Source organism: Panthera pardus, unplaced genomic scaffold (genome assembly GCF_024362965.1).
Source record: "Panthera pardus isolate Hobbes unplaced genomic scaffold, ASM2436296v1 HiC_scaffold_13, whole genome shotgun sequence".
NCBI lineage: Eukaryota > Metazoa > Chordata > Mammalia > Carnivora > Felidae > Panthera > Panthera pardus.
Genome location: NW_026526688.1, coordinates 15,768,968 through 15,790,131, shown reverse-complemented (window position 1 = coordinate 15,790,131; position 21,164 = coordinate 15,768,968). Strand labels below are relative to the sequence as shown.

The 21,164-nt window shown below is 42.5% G+C and overlaps 1 long non-coding RNA gene across 2 annotated transcripts; it reads left to right on the top strand.

Moving 5' to 3' along the window:
* The first annotated feature begins 13,983 nt into the window (after nucleotides 1-13,983).
* LOC109251021 (uncharacterized) lies at nucleotides 13,984-18,768 on the top strand. Of its 2 annotated transcripts, none has more exons than XR_002073307.2 (2): nucleotides 13,984-14,578; nucleotides 17,188-18,768. It is a non-coding gene; the product is annotated as an uncharacterized LOC109251021 (long non-coding RNA). The 2 variants fall into 2 exon arrangements; XR_008421540.1 differs by having other exon boundaries at nucleotides 13,984-15,219.
* Nucleotides 18,769-21,164: the final 2,396 nt, after the last annotated feature.

Genomic DNA, 21,164 nt, shown 5'->3' with positions numbered 1-21,164 from the left:
CTAACTGTTAACAAAAATAACTGTAATATAGGGCTACAACATGTATAAAACTAAACTATGTGATAATTATAGCAGAAAGGTTAGGAGGGGAGAAATGGAAGTATGTTATTTAAAAAAAATTTTTTTTTAATGTTTATTATTTGAGAAAGAGACAGAGAGCAAGCAGGGAAGGGGCAGAGGGAGAGGGAGACACAGAATCGGAAGCAGGCTCCAGGCTCTGAGCTGTCAACACAGAGCCAGACACAGGGCTCGAACCCACAGACCATGAGATCATGACCTGAGTTGAAGTTGGCTGCCTAACTGACTGAGCCACCCAGGTGCCCGGAAGTGTGTTATTTTTAGATTCTTATATATAAGATGGTATAATATCACTTGAAGACAGACTGTGGTAAGTTCAGATGTCTAAAGCAACCACAAAAATAATAAAACAGTTATATCTAATAAACTAACAAAGCAGATCAAATTAAATCATAGAAAATACTTAATAAAATTAAAAGAAGGCTGAAATAAAAGAAAAAGGGGAAAAACTGATGGGACAAATTGAAAACACAGAAAAATGATAAATATGAACATAACCATATAAGTAATCAAATTAGGGGCGCCTGGGTGGCTCAGTCGGTTAAGCCTCCGACTTCAGCTCAGGTCACGATCTCCCGGTCCGCGAGTTCGAGCCCCGCGTCGGGCTATGGGCTGATGGCTCAGAGCCTGGAGCTTGCTTCCGACTCTGTGTCTCCCTCAATCTCTACCCCTCCCCCGTTCATGCTGTGTCTCTCTCTGTCTCAAAAATAAAAAAAATAAATAAACGTTAAAAAATTTAAAAAAAATAATAAATAAATAAATGTTAAAAAAAAAAATTTTTTTTTAAATAAGTAATCAAATTAAATGTAAATGGTCTAAATTTAACATAGAGATTTTCAGAATGGATGAAGTAGAATTTGTTTGGGGGCATGCTAATTTGGACTCAATTATATGCTACCTACAAGAATCACACTTCAAATGCAAATATATAAATAGATTAACAATAAAATAATGAAAAAATATTTGCCATGTTAATCCTAATCAAAAGAAAGTATGGCTATATTAATATCAGATAAAGTAAATTTCAGAGCAAAGGATGTTACCATAGATAAAAATGTAATTCCATAATGATAAATTTATAATTTGTCAAGAAGGCATTCATCAAGACAAAGCACTAAGATAATATGTGATTTGAACACTATCAATCATATTAACCTGCTTGACAGTCATAAAATATTTAACCTAAATATGATACAATACACATACTTCTAAAATGTACATGGAACATATACCAACATGGGCAATATTCTTGTCCATTAAATAATTCCAAATAAATTCTAAAAGATTCAGTTCATGCAAAGTAGTTCTCTGACTACCATAAAATTAAGTTAGAAATCAATGACAGAAAGATCACTGGAAAATCCTCAAATATTTATAATCTAAATAACAAATGGTTAAAGAATAAATCAAAAGGAAAGTGAAAAAGTATTTTAAAAGAAATAAAACTAGGGGCGCATGGTGGCTCAGTCTGTTAAGTGTTCGACTTTGGGTCAGGTCATGCTCTAACGGCTTGTGGGTTCGAGCCCCACGTCGGGCTCTGTGCTGACAGCTTGAAGCCTGGAGCCTGCTTGGGATTCTGTCTCTGTCTCTGTCTCTCTCTCAAAAATGAATGAACATTTTAAAATTTTTTTAAAAAAATAAAAGAAATAAAACTAAAAAGGCATCATATAAAATGCACTGGATTACCCTGAAATAATATGTAAAAAGAAATTTATTGAATTAAATGACTATATAAGAAAAGAAGGAAGATCTTAAGTTATTAACCTCAGCTTCCACATAAGACACTAGAAAAAGAAGAGCAAATTAAAACCAAAGTAAGTTGAATTAAAAAAAAATTATAGCACAAATCAATAAAATAGAAAAAAAACGATAGAGGAAGTCAATGAAAACACCAATAAAATTGATGTATTTTTAGCTAGAAAGATCAGGAAAAAAAATAGATGACGCGAATTATCAACATCAGGGTTAGCATTGCTACATTTTCTACTGATATTAAAAGTATGATGAGGAACATCATGAACAATTTTATGCCAGTAAATCCAACAAGTTAGATGAAAGGGACAATTCTTTGAAAGACACAACAAATTACAAAAGCCCAATCAGAAAGAGGTATCCTAATTGCTCTTTTCGTACTAAAGAATTTAATTTGTGACTGAAACCTTTTCATGAAGAAAACGTTGAGTCCACATGACTTCATCAGTGAGTTTTACCAAACATTTACGAAAGAGATAATACTACTCTACACAAATGCCTTCCAAACGTTGGAAAGGTGGAATTGTTTTTCAGCCAGCATTACCCTGACACCCAAACTAAAGACTTTATAGGTAAAGAAAACTCCAGATCAATATCCCTTGTGAATGTAAATGAAAAAATTCCAATTCAAACTTCAGCAAATTGCCTCCAAAACAATAAGACGTTGTGACCAACTGGGGTTTATTAGGAATGCCAGATTGGTTTAGCATTTGAAATTCATTGAGGTAATTCACTATGTTTAAAAAAAAACAAAACCAACCACTTTTTAAAACAGTGACAGTCTTAATAGAAATAGAAAAAGCATTTGACAAAATCCCACATCCATTCATGTTAAAAACTCTCAGAAAACTAGTAGTAGAGGAACCTTTACAAAAAATCTATATTAACATCACTTACTAGTGATACAATAAAGGCTTTTCCTCTAAGATCGAGAACAGGACAAGAATGTTTTCATCCCTTTTGTTCAGCCCTGTGCTAAAAGTTAGTTATACAAACAAAACTGTCTTTATTTGCAAATGATATGCTTATCTATCTGGTCTTTATTGTAACCATTCAACCTTGCCATTGTAATGCAAAACCAGCCATAGACAATATATAGCCAATGAATGTGTCTGTGTTCCAGAAAAACTTTACCTAAAAATCAAGCCTCAGACCACATTTGGCCCACGGGCCATTCTTTCCCAACCTTTGGTCTATGTAGAAAATCCCTTGGAATCTACAAAACATTTCTAAAGGTTGTAGGCTACAAGACCAATATATAAAAAAATAATTTTGTTTGTATATAACAACAATGAACAATCCGTGTAAACGCGTATATTATTATTAAATTGCACATATAAATACATAATGGTTGTACACTATGAAATAATTGCACATTGTTAAACTGTACATATGATAAATATACAATTTGCTGTGTTTCAGTTGTAGCTCAACACACTTTTTTAGTTTAAAAAAGTGGCAAGAATAACATACCATATTCCTGTCACTCAGCTTTAGTAGTTTTAGGAATTCCTCTGTTCTCTTTCTAGGAGTTTTGCTGTAAAGAGAAACAGAGAAATGGGCCTTATCTAGAAGGGATTATGGGATAAAGTGAGGGTTTTTATTTCTTTATTTTATTTTTATTTTTCATTTTGAGAAGGAGAACAGAGGAGAGGCAGCAAGAGAGGGAGAGAGAGAGAGAGAGAGAGAGAGAGAGAGAGAGAGAGAGAGAGAGAGGGAGAGAGAATCCCAAGCAAGCTCCACACTGTCAGCACAGAGCCCGATTTGGGGCTCGATCTCATGAACCATGAGATCATGGCCTGAGCTGAAATCAAGAGTCAGATGCTTAACCCACTGAGCCACCCAGGTGCCCTGGATTTTTGTTTTTTATTAAGGTGGGATATGCTACAGCAGGTTTATATGTGGATGAGAGGAGAGGACACATGGAAGCATAAAAAAGAGGAACTGAGTCCTTGAGTGGGCAGGAGAGGCTGGGCTTGTGTCCTGTGTACAAGGGAGGCACAGGCCTCCGTACCAGACAAAGACGGATAGGATAGGACTTGCTTAACATGCCACAGTGGCTCTTTGTTATTGATGATGCTTATGTCAACAAATACAACAATGAGAATAGTTGGGAGGTCTTTGTAGTCATTGTTAAATGCGTCCCACAAATTCAGCAGTACTTGACTTTCTTTGATGAGGTTTTCAACCAGCACACTGATGAGTATCTTATAGGTACAGATTTCTAGGTGTCCCCAGCTAAGAAAGAATGATGCCTGCAACCCCAGCTCTCCCTTGAAGCCACGTTCACTTAGCTTAGTTTGGAGCAATCGACTGATAGGGATGATGGAAGGTCCTCTGCCTATGTATTCAGGGTAGAGTTATATTGCCATTCGAGGTTTGCAGTGTTAGTAGTATTTTCGTGAACTAAAACCTCTACCCCCTACTCCCTGTTCCTTTGCCAGCCCCACAACCATCAGTCTCCCCACCGTTACTAACGGAGCAAAAACTAGCAGTATCTTCCATTTATTAAGTAGTAGTCACCGATACCTCACAATGGCCCTGTGAAGTAGATAGTATTATCCCCTGTTAACAGTTGTGGACAATGAGGCTTGCAGAGCTTAGGTCAGGGTCTCAAGTCACATCTCCGAAGTAGCAGAGCCAGGATTAAAATCCAAGTCCGTGCAACTCCAAAGTCTTTGCTCTTAATGAGAATTGTATGTTAAGCCACCTCCCCCTCTCTGAACAGTTTCCCTGGCAAGGGTGGATATATGCATATTTCCCTCCAACTCTAATTTATTGTAGGGGCCACATGTTGACATAATAAAGGAACTCAGAAGAATAAAAATAATTCACAGTGCCAACATCCTGTTGTAGCAACTGTTTCATTTTCCCGCATTTCCTTTTGATCTTTATCCATATGTACATATTTTACATAGTTGTAGATATAATTTTGCATTCTGCCTCTACGGTTAGTATTATAGCAGACATTTTCCTTGTTGCTGTTCGGTCTTCAGTGGATGCATAATATTCCATTTTGTTAAAAGTGCAGTGATTTAGTTCACCTGATGGACAAAGTTGTTTCCAGTTTGTTGTTGTTGTTGTTGTTGTATAAACTACACTGCAGCAAAACATTTGATTCCCCTCCCCCATCTTTTATAATTTTTTAAAAGAGTAAATTCCAGGGGCGCCTGGGTGGCTCAGTCGGTTAAGCGTCCGACTTCGGCTCAGGTCACCATCTCGCGGTCCGTGAGTTCGAGCCCCGCGTCGGGCTCTGGGCTGATGGCTCAGAGCCTGGAGCCTGCTTCCGATTCTGTGTCTCCCTCTCTCTCTGCCCCTCCCCTGTTCATGCTCTGTCTCTCTCTGTCTCAAAAATAATAAAATAAACATTAAAAAAAAATTTTTTTAAAAAAAGAGTAAATTCCCAGGAGTGAGACTATAGAACAAAATTTTAACACGTTTATGGCTTTGATACTTTAAGAGAGAGTCAAATTAGGAAAGTATGTACCTTTGATGATAGTAAACAGATATCCAACCCACAAAAACAGGTTAACTACATAAATTCTTGTTTAGGGGAACCAAATAAAGAAAACGGGGAGAGATTGCTCGTGGGTGCAGGGTTTCTTTTTGGGGGTGATGAAATGTGTGGAATTAGCTGGTGGTGATGGTTGCACGGCTTTGCGAATATACCAAAAATACTTTGTGTATACTAGAAAAAGGTGAATTGTATGTTATGTGCATTATATCTCAATAAAGCCATTATAAGGAATTAAAAACAAAGCTTCTGATATTCCAGGTAAGGGTTTCAACCATTGCTATCGACGTTCTGTTTGTTTTCACATTCAGAAGCAGCGCATCACAGTGCTAAGAGCATCAGACTGTCAGGGTTGGACTCACGGCGTCACTTAACTGCCGAGTGACCTCTGGCCACTGTTGTGAGTTGAGTCCTCCTGAAACGACGCTGATACAGACTTTGGGGTACAGGATGTTTACTGAGGATCAGCACTTATGAAAGCTCGGCAGAAGCAGGCCTGGGTGGAGGAAGGGGTAGGAATGGGACGCGGGTCTGACGCAGCCCCGGTCACCACCCCTGCAGGGAACTCTGGACTGTCGGTGTCCTTCGCTGAGCTGAAATGGCCAGGCCGACCTACGTCTGTGACAGCAGAAGGCTGACTACTCTGCTCTGCCCGCCCCCCCGACGGGTGAGCCACACCACCAGGCGCCTGGATGGCACATTTCCATATCTGCCACAGCACGTGGCTCCTGACGGTCTGTGGGTTCAAGCCCTGCATCCGGCTCTATGCTGACCGCCGGGGAGCCTGGAGCCTGCTTCGGATTCTGTGTCTCCCTCTCTCTCTCTGCCCCTCCCCTACCCATGCTCTGTCTCTCTCTGTCTCCCAAAATTCATTCTTAACATGAATAGATGTTTAACAAAAATAGTATCTACCTCTTAGGATTGTTAGAGAATCAAACAAGAAAATACATGTGAAACACTCAGAGCTTGTCATACGATAAAAGTTCCGAAAATCCTAGCTGTTACCGTTTTATTATTACTCTACTGAATAATAAAGTCAGTTTTCCCCAGGCTGGCTGAAGAATTGCGACACAGCATATATACTGAGAAGGCTCTAAAGACTTCTTTTTTTATAGGCTTTATTTATTTTTTTCATGTGTATTTATTTTAGAGGCAGAGAGACAGAGCACAGGCAGGGGAGGGGCAGAGAGAGCCGGGGACAGAATCCGAAACAGGCTGCGGGCTCCGAGCTGTCAGCACAGAGCCCGATGTGGGGCTCGAACCCACAAATCGTGAGATCATGACCTGAGCTGCAGTCGGAGGCTTAACCGACTGAGCCACCCAGGTGCCCCTATAGGCTTTATTTTTTAGAGCATTTTCATGTTCACAGCAAAACTGAGCAGAAGGTACAGAGAGTTCTCATAGACCTTCCCCCCCCACACACACACACGCCCCCCACATACAGCCTCCCTCACTATTCTGAAGACTTTTAAGAAAAGGAACAACATCTTTCTGCAGTGCCTTGTTTATATTTTGAGGCCAGAACGGGCAGGACCTACAAGGAATGAGTGGAATGTTGTGAAAGCCTCCCTGCCCCAAATCTCCCCATTATCTGTCTACCCCTGACTGATACTTCTATCCCATCCCATCATTCTTGGGTCCATTTGGTGAGTACGGCAGATCTTCCCGCTATGGCAGTGAGCTGTAGGCAAAACCTCACGTCCAGGAAATGAGTTTTGCTCTAGTTGTAGAATGGGCAGAGCTGCCCAGGGCAGGAATCGCAAGGCGGTGGGTCTGGACGTTGCCCATAGCAGTTCCTGTGCACTTGGGAGGAGGGCAGTGTGAGCTCATGGGTGCCTTTCACCCAGGCTTGTACGGGAGGATCAGGCAAGGGGCACAGATCTCAGTAGGTAACAGGAGCCTTTGTTTGTCACAACTTGATCCTTTGTATGACTCTCCTCGAGAGGAGAGACAGCCTAGGCTTTTCACTTTCTGATTTTGGGGTTGGTTTCAATTTTATTCACGTTGGTTGGGAGAAATTATCTAAGTGTTGAAACAACTTTGTCTTGTCTCCTCCCCCTCCCCCTCCTCCCCCATCCTCCTCTCCCTCCCCCCCCCCCCCCCCCCCATCCTCCTCCTCCTCCTCCTCCTCTTCTTCAATCATCTCAGAGTGAAATGGACTTTTTGGGGGGAATACGTTCGATGAATTTTAGCACATAGACATTTATGTAACCACTATCACAATCAAGATACTGAACAAAATTTCAGCCGCTGGTCTGTGCTCCATTACTGTTGTCTGAGACAACTCTGCTTTTAATAATCTAGTATCTTATCCTCGTGGGGTTTGCAAAGACCATGGGCTTTGGAGTCAGAGAGAAATGCTACCTCCTCCATTGCTAAGCATGTGATTTGGGGAGGGTAACTTAATGACACATGGAAAGAAAAGGTAACATATTTATAGGGTCTCCTCTCCTGCCCAATGAGGGTAAAGCCTGTCCTTGCCATCTTGGTAACTGGACCCTACCTGACAGATCAGGGTAAAATTAAGGGGTGGGGGGGGGTCCAAAAAAGGCTAGCCGTTATTATTTTCTTCCTCTACTGAACCACACAGCCAGTTTTGCCCAGACCACGCCAGACCACTCAGAACTGAGAAAGTTCTGAGGACTTTTTAAAAATATAGACCTGATTTTTTTTAGAACCGTTTTAGGTTCACAGCAAAACTGATTTACAGTGGAAAGGGCAGCAAGTTACTTGGGGGGAAGAATGGATTTGGCAGGGGAAATGAGAGAGATGGAAAGAAAAAGAGCCAGCACAGGCTGTGTTTGAAGAGAGAGTTTTGTTTTGTTTTCTTTGGCAGGGGGTGGGGGGGGGTGGAGGGGGGAAAGGTTAAGACGTAGGGAGACAAAGATTGGAGGTAGTTACACGCTTTGATCAGTAGGGTTTGGGGTAGATTCATGTTAGATGTGGAGGATATTACAGACATTTTATTATGTGTTATGGATGAAATCCTCTATGGCATTTTCAAAGGTGATACGAAGATTTTAAGTTGCTTTTAAATTAGTTGTGGATGTAATTTATTTACATCTTCTATTATTGAGGCAGACCATCAAGCCACACAAGTCTTTTTTATATTATGGCATAATTATTATGATATATAGAGATAGATACACATTTTGAAATGTGATATATATATATATACATAAGTTTAATATATGTGTATATGCACTGTGCAAGCTGCCTTATCAACACCATCTCACTTAACCCTGAAAACAACCCTGAGAGGTAGATATTGTTATTATTATTCCATTTCACAGTAGAGGAATCCCGGGTTTAGAGAGGCTGACTAACCCATTCAGAGCTATTGAATGGATCTGTATGTAGGCTTTTTAAAGGTCATTGTTAACCAACTGAGCCCCCCCCCAGGTGCCCCTTGGACCCTATTCTTCTAACCTTCATGCTATATTGCTGCTACTCTGAGCCTCAAATTTCCCATCTGTAAGATAGAGAATAATTCCTGACTCATAAAAGCATTGTGAAGATTCAATGAGATCATTATAAGCCACCTAAAGGGGTTTATTTTTATTCTACTTTGATCCCAATGGTCTGTTACCCTGCCTTCCACGTAGGAGAAATTCAATAAAAGCGCTGCCATTTTATGACTAAGCATATTCCATGCTGACTCTAGGTTTTATGCAAGACAATTTTGAGTTACCAATCACTGTGCTGGCACTGGGGATACAAAGGTGAATAAAACAATCCTTGCCCTCAGGAGCTCATAATCCTGTGGGTTAAAAACATACAAAGACCTCATTACCGCACACTGCGGGTAGGTGCAGTTATAACAGAAGTATAGATGTACAATCTGCCTGAAAGCTGTTTGAAAGGCTAATCTGGGAGGGCGGGTGAGAAGAAAAGGAGAGGCATGGGAAGGCCAGACACAGTCTGGGGAGTGGAAAACCACTGATATTTGGTGTTTGTTACTGAGGCATAAAATGCTGGGCAAGAACTGGCGAGAAATGAGGCTGGAGATAAGCACCCGTGTGCCACGTGGAAACACTTGAATTTCATCTTGTTAACCACCATTTCCAAAACATCTTCTTTTTTCCCCCAACCATTTCAAATTTTTAGCCATGTTGTCTCTGTAACAGTATTTATTAACTATTAACATCAGCTCACTTTTTCCTTCTCTTGCTTGGTGTAATGTCCCTGAAATCAGTTTTGCCATGCTAGTTTTATTTTTCTAGGACACTTTACAATACATGGTAAAAATTTAGAAAACATTTACCCACGGATGACTTAGTCATCTCATATGCCACCAAGGGCATGTGTATCACACTTATTAAAGTCAGCAGTGGGGAGTCCTTGAGGGTTCTTAGTAGAGAAATGATATAGTTAGACTTCCTTTCTTTACAAAAAATAAAAATTTACAATTTTTACTCGAGAAGGATAAGCGAATAGGTATTTCTCATTACAAAATGTCTTCTTTAAGATTTAGGGTTTAGGGGCACCTGGGTAGCTCAGTCAGTTGAGCATCTGACTTTGGCTCAGGTCATGATCTCACACTTCGGCTCGTGAGTTCAAGCCCCGCATTGGGCTCTGTGCTGACAGCTCAGAGCCTGGAGCCTGCTTTGGATTCTGTGTCTCCCTGTCTCTCTGCCTTCTCCCAACTTGCTCTCTTGCTCTCTCTCTCTCTCTCTCAAAAATATAAACAAACATTCACAAGATATATATAAGATTTAGGGTTTATATTTCCCTTTTTATACTCCGGCTCCTAGACAAAAACTAGTTGATCAAGTTGAGGCACAATACTTCTTTTGAGAAGGTTTAAAGGGAGCCCTTGTTTCTTTTTATAAGCAAATACAAAGCATTGTGGAAAAATCATTTTGCAGGTCCGTATGATTTTGTGAGCATATTATTTTTTATTTTAAGAATTTCCTTTTTTTCCTCTTACTCTAATTCCATCTTGTTTTATAATCATGCTTCTAAAGTAAAATCTGCAAAACAAGTCGTATTTGAAGAACTCTCATTTCCACCCTTCACTTCTAAGTGGTTCCCTCAATCCATTCTATAGGGAATCATTTTGTTTATTAATTTTGTGGTTTATCCTTCCACTTAAAAACATATACAAGTTGGGGGCGGCTGGGTGGCTCAGTCAGTTAAGCGGCCGGCTTTGGCTGAGATCGTGATCTCACGGTTCATGAGTTTGAGCCCCACTTTGGGCTCTGTGCTGACAACTTAGAGCCTGGAGCCTGCTTTCGGATTCTGTGTCTCACTCTGATGTATATGTTTTTTTTTTTTTTTTCTTTAAAAGGTATTAAGGTAAAAGGTATTAAGGTAAAATAAAGGTATTAAGATAAAAAGAAAGTTGTATTTCTACCTTGCTTTTTTTCACACTGTATTCTGGGGATCACTCCACAGCAACGTGGAGAGATATTCTTCATTTAGAGTGTACTTTTTTTTTAATGTTTATTTATTTATTTTTTTTATAAATTTTTTTTTTTTAACATTTATTTATTTTTGAGACGGAGAGAGACAGAGCATGAACAGGGGAGGGGCAGAGAGAGAGGGAGACACAGAATCCGAAACAGGCTCCAGGCTCTGAGCTGTCAGCACAGAGCCCGACGCAGGGCTCGAACTCACGGACCGTGAGATCATGACCTGAGCCGAAGTCTGACGCTCAACCGACCAAGCCACCCAGGCGCCCCTAATGTTTATTTTTGAGAGAGACAGACAGACAGACTGATTGTAACTGGGGGAGGGGCAGAGAGAGAGGGAGACACAGAATCCAAAGCAGCTCTAGGCTCTGAGCTGTCTACACAGAACCCGACGCAGGGCTCAAACTCACAAACCATAGGATCATGACCTGAGCTGAAGTCAGACGCTTAACCGACTGAGCCACCCAGTCGCCCTAGAGTGTACTTTTGAGGAGAAAAGCATGGCATGCAGAAATTCTTACAAGGTAAGTTTTCTTATCACCTAAAATTAAACTATGAATCAATAACAGAAAGAATATTAATCAACACCTGTCTAAATAACCTATGTTAAAGAAGAAATCACAAGGGAAAGGAGGAAAAATTGTAATTTAATCAGTCAATCAATTAAAATCATAACAAAATGATAATATGAATGGATTTATATGACATACATATCAAATTTCTATGATGCAGGGAAAGCAAGGGCTTACAGGGAAATTTATGGCACTAAAAGCTTATTTGGGGAAGGAAGTTCTCAAATTATTAACCTAAGCTTTCACCCTAAGATAAAACCTAAAAGACAAGAACAAATTATGTCCAAACCAAGCAGAAGAAAAGAAACAACAAAAATAAGAGCAAAAATCAATGTACTAGAAAACAGGGTGGGGGAGGGGAATAGAGAAAATAGATACAACAAAAAACTGTTTCTTTGAAAAAAATCCATAAAATTGATAAAACCTCTAGCTGGACCGATGAAGAAGAAGAAATACAACAAACATACAAAGGAGCAATGTTAGGAATGAAAGGGGAAATCACTACAGATAAAGGATAAAAAAGAAGTATTGTCTTCAACTTTATGCCAATAACTCTGATAGCTAGATATAATGGACGCATATATTGGGAAAAAAACCCACAAACTATTAAAGCTCACTCAAGAAGAAACAGATAACCTGAACAGTCTTCTATTATTAAAGAAATTGGGTTTATAGTTAACACTATACTGAAGAGGGGTAGATTGATTTTATTTTTACATATTATCCCTTTATACACTTGACTGTTAAAAAATATAATAAAGGTGGGGTGCCTGGGTGGCTCAGTCAGTTAAGCTTCCGACTTCGGCTCAGGTCGTGATCTCATGGTCCGTGAGTTCGGGCCCCACATCGGGCTCTGTGCTGATGGCTCAGAGCCTGGCGCCTGCTTCAGATTCTGTGTCTCCTTCTCTCTGCCTCTCCCCCCACTCATGCTCTGTCTCTGTCTCTGTCTCTGTCTCTGTCTCTCTCTGTCAAAAAATAAATAAACATTAAAAAAATATATAATGAAGGTAAAAAAGGAACTGGAGAAAGAAGCGAGTGAAGGCAGAGAGACAGAAAGAGGACAGAAGAAGAGACGAAGCTTAAACCAGGGCAGTGATTGCTAAATTAGAGACACGGGGCTTATGACTCCTGGTCTTCGGAATGGGAGAGACTTGAGCTTGAATATTGGCTTTGCCGTGCACTATGGTGCGACCTTGGGCAACTTATTTAACGTCTTCAGTTCTGTTTGTTCATCTATAAATTGGGGTGGTAATAACGGTGCCCATCCACGAATACCTGGTATGATGTCTACAGAAGAGGTCAAGGATGGCTTTTGAGTCTTGCTTAAAAGGTGGAAGTAATGTGATGTAATGACTGATCGGGGCTTGGAAGTGAGGGAGCAGAGGGAGCAAAGAGTGATTCACAGGTTTGGATCTGGGTGATGGACTGCCACCAGCTGCCATACGGATTTGGAGGGAAGACAATGAGGTCAGGTTTAAACATGAGGTGAAGGAGCTGCTCTGACAGACATCCCGTGCTCCTTCTGGTGAGAGTCGCATGTCGGCACCCAGACCTCAGCGTGAAGTGAAAGGCTGTGGTCCGTGTCGATCTGACTTCTAACGCAAAGACATAAATAAAAAAAAAAAAAAAATCCACAACGTAGACAATGAGTTACAATTTTAATGTGGGTTCGTGTTGAATATGTATCTTTGGGGTTCCCACGAATCGTCCAATGGTTAATTCTATGGGGCTGGTACCCACACTAACTATTGTTAGCAGAACTCCTTGCGTCTTTGTGCTGAAACGTGGTAGGCACTCGACAGATACTTGTGGAACGAATCTGTTAAATATTTCCTTTTTGCAAAGTATTGGAGGTTTTTGCAGTCCCTGGACTCCGATTACATATAGGCAGGTGTAGGATGCAACTCAGAAATGGATGTATAACTAAGACCCCTTTAAATTCATGGCATCACCTGGAAGGACGGGAGGAGTCGAAGCAGCTCGGTGACTACTTGGTGACTCTGCACGAAACTGGTGATTTCTTTTTGTCATTTCTTCCCCAAAGCGTCTCTTCAGGGCAGCTGCAAATCTGCTTTATGCATTCGTTGTATTTTTTTATTGCCCTGGCAGTTGGAGCCATGCCAGAAAGACTAGAACCTTCTCTGAATTTTTTTTTTTTTTAACTTTCCTTTTGTGACTTTGGCAACAGGTCCTGGAAGTGTCACAGGGACAATATGTTTGAACATCACTGTTTTGTGGCCCCAAACCATTTTCGCTCATTCTTACCCGCTCAGTCTGCCTTGGACACCAGAGTATTACGTTCCTCATCGTGCAGGAGCCTGCAAATTCAATTAAAATCTGGAGTGACTTCCTGAAAATCACCAGTTAGGATGATTGCATTCCCTTAATTGGGCAGGACGGCGCATGTCCTAAAACTTCCTGCTGTATCTTATTAGCCGCTATATCGCACCACCCACAGTCCAAGAAACCAGTCCTCGTTCCGTGGTCATCGTTTCTCCTTGTGGACCTTCAGCTCTCACTGTGTGTTTTCTCAGTATCTTGTGCATGGAGCAGGTTGCCTTTGAATGTCACAGTTATTGAGCAAATTTGAAAATAAGTGGGTTTGTAGGAGTCAGAGTGAGAAGTTAACGGACTGTAGGAGGCGTGAGTCATAGCTGCTCTGAGCTTCAGAAACAGCTCAGCTCGGCCAGCTGTGGGCACTTGCCTCACCGTTTTAGTAAGCGCATCTATCCGCATTCCCCCGAGTGGGGTGGGACAGGAATGACTTGGGAGGTCCTGAATAGGAAAGTCCACACTTAAAAACCGTACCTTAGTATCTCAGTTTCACTCAAGGGTGGTCTTTAAGGACTGGTCATCAATCTGAGCTGACAGGAGTGACCGGAAGAAGGGACTACGAAGGTGATGGAATGCACAGGCTGGAATGCGCAGAGGCTCACTTTTTCTGGTCGAGGCCCCCTGCAGGCTCCGCTGATGGCCGCATATTCAAAACTGGGACAACTTTGATGCTTCCTCCTTCTCGATTCCGACCGACAAGAATTTCACGTGTACGTTTGCGCACCGCACCCTCAAATGTGTTAGGAGGAAAAAGTCTGTAACGAAAAGCAGCCGAAAAGACAGGCACCGCAACGTGGTTGGGTTCCATCCGTACCATAGTGATCACACGAGAAAGCAGCTCAGAGGCGTCAGAGGTGCAGAGAGAAGAAAAGGCAAGCAGTTCCAGGTTGGATCAACCGTTCAGCATGACAAAGGTATCGTTAAGCAGGAGACCAAAGAGTGTGGTGGCCTGCGATTTGGGTGAGGCTATGAGGTTAGGTACAGAGCAGGGGAGTAGACGGAGGAATGTGCCCTTTTCCCTGCTCCGTTGCCCGTCTTTTCTGTATCCACTTAGTGTGCCTCGCAAGGATCCCCACCTGTCACTCCTTTTATGGTTGAAGGACTCTACCGTAAAAGGCTCTTCAGCTCTTGGGCAAACGCAGCAAGACGAAGACCCTGTACACGTGCCTCTGCGTCACAGCTCTGAGATAAGACATCTGCTCTTGGGACCCCGGTATCCAGCTCTGGGAGACACAGCAGGCTCTCCCACCACCGTGTCTGTAGGCTGGGTGGCACTGAGGGAACACGGATGCACTAGCTAGCGCTCACCGCACTCACTTTCTTGCTGAGAAAATCCAGCAAGGTTGGCTTTATCAGACCCACATCTGGTTTCCTGTGAACATTACAACATGACAAACCCCAGGGTCTCTTCTTCTGAATAAGGGCCTGAGGTTTGGGGACGGAGGAGAGAGGCGGAGTCAGCTGTAGCATTTCTGTGCACCAAATATTCTCTTGTGACCTGGCGTCCGAGGCCCCAAGGGTCACCTCGGTCAAGGACATCTTGGTTCGGTGGAAAGTAAGTATTTTTCTGAAAGTTGCCCCTTGCCACCTGGGTCTCATCTGGGAGGAGAAAAATTAAATGGATAAATACGACTCTCCAGGGGCAAACACAAGGCCTTGGTATTTTGTGTCTATTCTATTTTTATGACAGAAACAAAAGCAAGACAGAGGGGTTGACTAGGTACCAGAAGACAATGGCAACCATACCCGTTATTTCTTTTCCTAATTCTAGAATCTATAACCATGACCCCAATATTCCTATTTCAGGGTATGTGCTGCCGAAGCAAGCACACCCCGATATTCCTCCAGAACATAACTAAATACCATTGTTTTACACTTAGTGTTATAGGTATCTGGTGCATGTATTCGGAATGTAACCAGCTCTAGTGTGGTCAATCCTGAACAACTGGAAAAGAAAAAAAATGTTAGCCTAGCAGTAATCCAGGGTCTAATGGCTGCTCCTGAAATGCGTGCATAGAAAAGGACAGAGGATACCAGGGATATCTGGTGGGACCTCTCTCGTCCCATTGGTTCCACTAATCTAGCTTGTCAAGTCATGTTTGGTTCAACCAATCTGGCTTGCCAAGCAGGTACACCCTCCCGCCCTCCCCCCCATCTATGGAGGCCCCTCCCTGAGAGATGTGACAGCCTTGCACCCATGTGTTTTTAGAATTTGAAGGAAAAACTCACACTCAGACAGGTGAAGTTTTATAAAGGAAATCCTCCTTAAAGTTGCAATGTCGTTAAATGTATGGCGTTCACCAATTCATTCATTCAGCTGAGAATTCACCGTCTATCCTCTACGTGTGCCACTTGTTCGGCAGCAGTCATTGGCTTCCAGATCTTGACAGCTGGATAACAGCACAGAAAAATCCGCAAACCTGTCCCCCTCACTTTGCCTGGAGGGAATGGGGGCTTTGTACTCCCCTGCTTGCAGGTGTTTCCTGATTCAGAGAGAGGGCTGAAGGCTGTTCTAAACGGAGAGCTTTGTCATCTCAAGAACAGCTTTTTTTTTTTTAAGAGTAATTCTACTAACTTGTGGTCCCTTCCTTCTCACATTCAGAACTGACCCTATAGGTCTGGGGCTTCATTGGAGAAATATTTAAAATTCCACTGATCTGTGGCCCTTCACTGATTCTTGGAAGTGGAAAATATTTTGCTTTGGTTTTGAAGTAGCTCCAGGGACAATGCACAACATTCAACCTCTTGCCCCGAGTGGTCGAACAGCTGCAGGTTATTAGAGGAGCTCTAGAATATTCTGGGTTGAAAATGAAATCTCTACACCTTACAGCAGCTGCAAAAGCATCTATGCAGTGGGGCGAAACGGGCTCCGGTGAACGGGGGCCTTGGAAATGTTACACCCCAGGACAAAACCCTCACCCCCCCACCCCCCCCCACCCCCCCGCTGTGGCAGGGTGAAATTTGCCTGCATCCCGCCATCATTCCATGTGGAATCTCTAATTAAATGTACTTATTTGGGTCTCCAAATTTTCTTCTCCAAGCAAGCACCAGGGTTTGCTTGCCATCCGCCTACTCTCGCTTTCGAAAAAGCCGGTCACGTGACGAGCCATAACTATTAATGAAGATACTCATTAAACAAAGTAATATATATTTAGAATATTCATCCCTGCTGAACTTTCCTCCATTAGCATCAAAATGGTTGGAAAGATTAAAAGCCGTAAGAATTCCAGATAAAGCTTTAATCCTAAAGCATAGGCAACCAAATTAATTGTATTTCCAAGGCATTTGAGGGCATATTTCTCTGGCCCTGCAAAAATATAATCCTGGCCCCTAAGAATTTTACACCTGACATTTCTCTGGATTTAATTAGATACAAGAAGGGAACAAAGCCACATTTACATGAATGAACATGAATGCCTAATTATTTGTGTTGCAAATTACTGCCTGTTTTCCTTACCGTTTGTGCGGCTTGCCAAGGCTTTCACAGTATTTTTAGCTATATTATCTTGTTTGAATTTCACAGCAACCTTGTGAAGAAGACAGGCGACAAAAGTGACTGTCACCATTTTGCAGGTGAGGAAACTGAGGCTCCAAGAAGTCTCACGGCCAAGAACCGGCAATGGAGCTCTGCAGCAAAAGCAAGGATTTCGTCTCTGCTGCTCTCCACAAGGAATTGAGGCCACTTGTCAGCATAGCTAATAGTTGTGCGTGAGTGCCATGGATAAATATGGAGGAGAAAAGTGGCCAAAAGAATAAAAAAGAAGAAGAAGAAGAAGAAAGGAAAGTGGACTAAGGGAGGGGGGTGAGAAGAAGTGGGGAGATGATGCTAAAGTGTTTCAGTGCAGCAAAATCGGCCCATTGTGCCATAGGGCTGAAAATATCACACGAGCAACTATAACGTGCGTTAACCTTCGTGATTTCCCAAAACACGGTCGATGAGAATTCTTTGGGTGGCACCCAAACCGGGTGCTAGGCATTGCTCTTAGCAGATCCTGCAGCCGGTACATGGGGGTGACAACAATAAGACCCGACTTGGGGATTAAAGTTAACCGCTGGGACTAAGCGAGGAAGTATCAAAAGATAGGGGGTGAAGTCAGACTAGTGTTTGCCCCATCTGGGGAAGGACGAATGTCAATAGGAGAGAGCCGGCTGAAAGACACCCTCTCAAGCAAGGAGCTAGACAGGGGAATCTGGCAGTGGGGATGAGCGGAGAGAAGGGAGTGGCAGTCACAGATCCCCTATTGTGGGCAGGATGCTTCAGGTTGCACTCAGTCTGGGGTGCTCTGATTTCACGCTCACTGGGTACCCCGAAGCACCTGGATGATTGGAAGGGGCTGCTGAAGGGGGAGTAAATAGTCTTTGGGAAGACCTGTTCCTCCTTATAAAGTAATAAGTTGGTGTTCTGGTTTTTATTTCGGGCCGTGGGGGATAGCTGGTGTGAGTCTGTCCTCCCATGATGCAAACACCTCTGGGGGTTCTCAATCAGCAAAGCAGAACTCTGATCTTTAAATGTGATGAGCGTGCCAAGGCCCTTGGCCCATTTTGCCCATCCCGCCTGGTGGCCAGCCAGTCTTCTTGGACCGCAGCCCTGCTGATTCCTCTTAGTGACAGGGGGCATGGTGTTCTTTTCTTTCGTTCGAATGGGTGATTTACTTGTGGTATGTAGGGCAGTAGTCTGATTCAAGGGCAATAGCAGCCGCATACGGGCATTGGAGAGAATGGGGGTTCTAGTCTCAGTGTTAGCACTAGCCATAGCTTTGATATTTCGAGCTGTTTAACCCCAGTCGAGGTTTCCTCATTGATGCAGCGAAGGGATTTCATTAGATGATATTTGTAATTTGCCCAAGGTCACTTAGCCGGTCAGTGACCAATGGGCCTTTACTCTATTACCCTTCCCCTGGACCTTAGTCTGCTTCTCCCCACGTGAATTTGGGACTAAAGCCCAGGCTGGAGGGAGGGTTCCAAGTGGACAGTAAAGTAGTTTGAATTTACTTCTCCTTAACTGGGAGGATTTCCCTTCTCCTTAACTAGGTTGGAATTGGGGTAGATTATGCATATACTAGTCACCTACAAGAAGGCCTTACCAATAAAATAATGAACTCAACTACAACCCTGTCTCTCAACTTTCTTCACCTCACTGGACACATATAGAAAATAATGATAGAAAAGATTTGTGTATTGCATGCTGGGATAAATGCATAGGGCTGCACATGGCCACCCCAAGAGATCTGGGACTCAATATTTCGGCTCACCTGTGACCCATTTGCCCAAGCACACTGGTGGGAATGTTCGGTCAAAAGCCCTCTCAAACCAGGGGGCTACCAGAAATAAAGCCAGATTATGTTATTTTCTCTTGGGATCCATCTGAGAGTAGCAGAATAATTCCCTCTCACTCAAGAGAGGAAAGAACATGCGTCTTTGGTTTGGTGTCTTTTTTGTCAATTGGGGCCACATTCTATAGACTTTTGGTTTCTACCATATTGCTTACTTTGTTATTTTTTGCTACCTCTATTATGACTTCCATCTTCTTTCAGCATGATTTATTTAATGGTATGGTATGCTTTATTCCTTAAATGATCACCATCCTAACAGAGGTCAGGAAGCCAACTTCCATCCTTCAGTAGGTTCTACCAATCTTGTCTGTGCCATTGAAAACAGAGTCATCCTTATAAAGTCTCTCCCTCTAATACGCTTAAGATTTTACGTCCCCTCCCCAAAGCTCATAGTTTTGTATTCTGGATAGAAAATAACCTACTTGAATGTTACTGTTCTGAGAGTAAAGATCTAAGATCAGTAGACATTAGTCCAGCTGGGACTTTTTTTTTTTCTTTTTGTTCACTTTTTCGGGGAAGTAAGGATTACATGCTGTAAAGTGCTAGTACATTTTTTTGCACAACACCATGGCTGTCTCGGGGCTCCACACATGTCTGTACGCCTTCAGCGGGTCTTTTCAGCATGGCTGTCAAGCATCAGCCGTTGTGCTTGGTCTCCATCCTCATTTTCTATCTCTCACCTCGTGATCCTTATCTCTTCCTTCCTATTTCTCTGACCCTGTGTCTATTTTTCCTATGCTCTTGGCATGTCCCTTTTATTTCCTCCTTTCTCTTTTTCTGACTTTCTTTTTAATGTTTATATTTATTTTTGAGACAGAGAGAGACGGAGCATGAGCGGGGGAGGGGCAGAAAGAGAGGGAGACACAGAATCCGAAGCAGGCTCCAGGCGCTGAGCTGTCAGCACAGAGCCTGACATGGGGCTCGAACCCATGAACCACGAGATCATGACCTGAGCTGAAGTCGGACGCTCAGCTGACTGAGCCACCCAGGTGCCCCTCTTTTTCTGACTTCCTTCCATTTATTGCTTATTCTGTATTTTCCACAACATTTCTTTAGATTTCTGTAGTGTGATAATTACAATGATTATGCTCATTACTCTTTGTCACTTTCACAAGGGGCTGCTAAGCTTCTGACCAGTCTAGCCTTCTTATCCCCAGGTCATGACAGACCCTCCTTCCTGCTTTGCCGGTCCCGCATCTGAAGGGTGAAGTTGGAGGCAATTCCTAAGGTCAGTGTCCCAGTCGATGAGGAAGGCGTAAACTACTAAAGATCAAGATGATAAGTGTAAACCCCGTGTGAAAACAACAGGGTGGGAAAGATTTGCCCATCAGTATGCAGGGTTGGCTGTTCCAAGTGGGAGAGAGGACAATAGACTTGAAGAAAGTCTAAGAGCTGATGAACAAGAAACCCAGACAGTTGTTTTATGGTCCCTCTTCCAGTTACCTAGTGCCGTATAACAAACCACCCCAACTTTAGTGGCATAAAACAACAAAAAGTAGTTATCTCGCACAACTATAGGGCTTGATTTAAGGAGAAGAGATATGGATCCCACTTCTTAATGGGAGATGATAAGATCACGCTGCCAAAAGAGCGGGTGGGATGGGAAATACTGTTATGGTCATCTTTTGGTGATATGGTCTGCCACAGTCTGTGCTCTGGCCACAATGACCCACACTTCTCCCACAAGCAAAATACACTCATCCCCTCCCCCAAACCCAGTGCCTTATGGAAGCAGGACAGGTTGGAAGGAAACAAAATCTGAGGTTTTCCCTCCTGACTCTCTCTTGTCTTTCATGCAGGGATTCCCCTCCCTATTCTTTTGATCAGAAAGAAAGGGTGTCTCTTGGATCTTTTTCTGTCTGTGCAACTTAAGCTGTTCTGAGTTGCAGGTTGTCCCGAGATGTGGAAGGAAACACACACCAGGCTGTTGGTCTTTCTTGGGGTTGTTTATTTCCCTCCCCGACACCCCTGCTGTGATTTCCCTTCAGGGTCCTCCTTAGTTGCTTTATGTATTCTGTTTAGGGTTTTTAGATGTAACCAGTGGGAGGGAGACTATGGAATCTGCTAAATCTATCTTTACTGGAACCAGACCCAGAAACCATTTTTTTCTTTTTCTTCTTCTTTTTTTTTAAACTTTATTTATTTATTTATTTATTTATTTATTTAT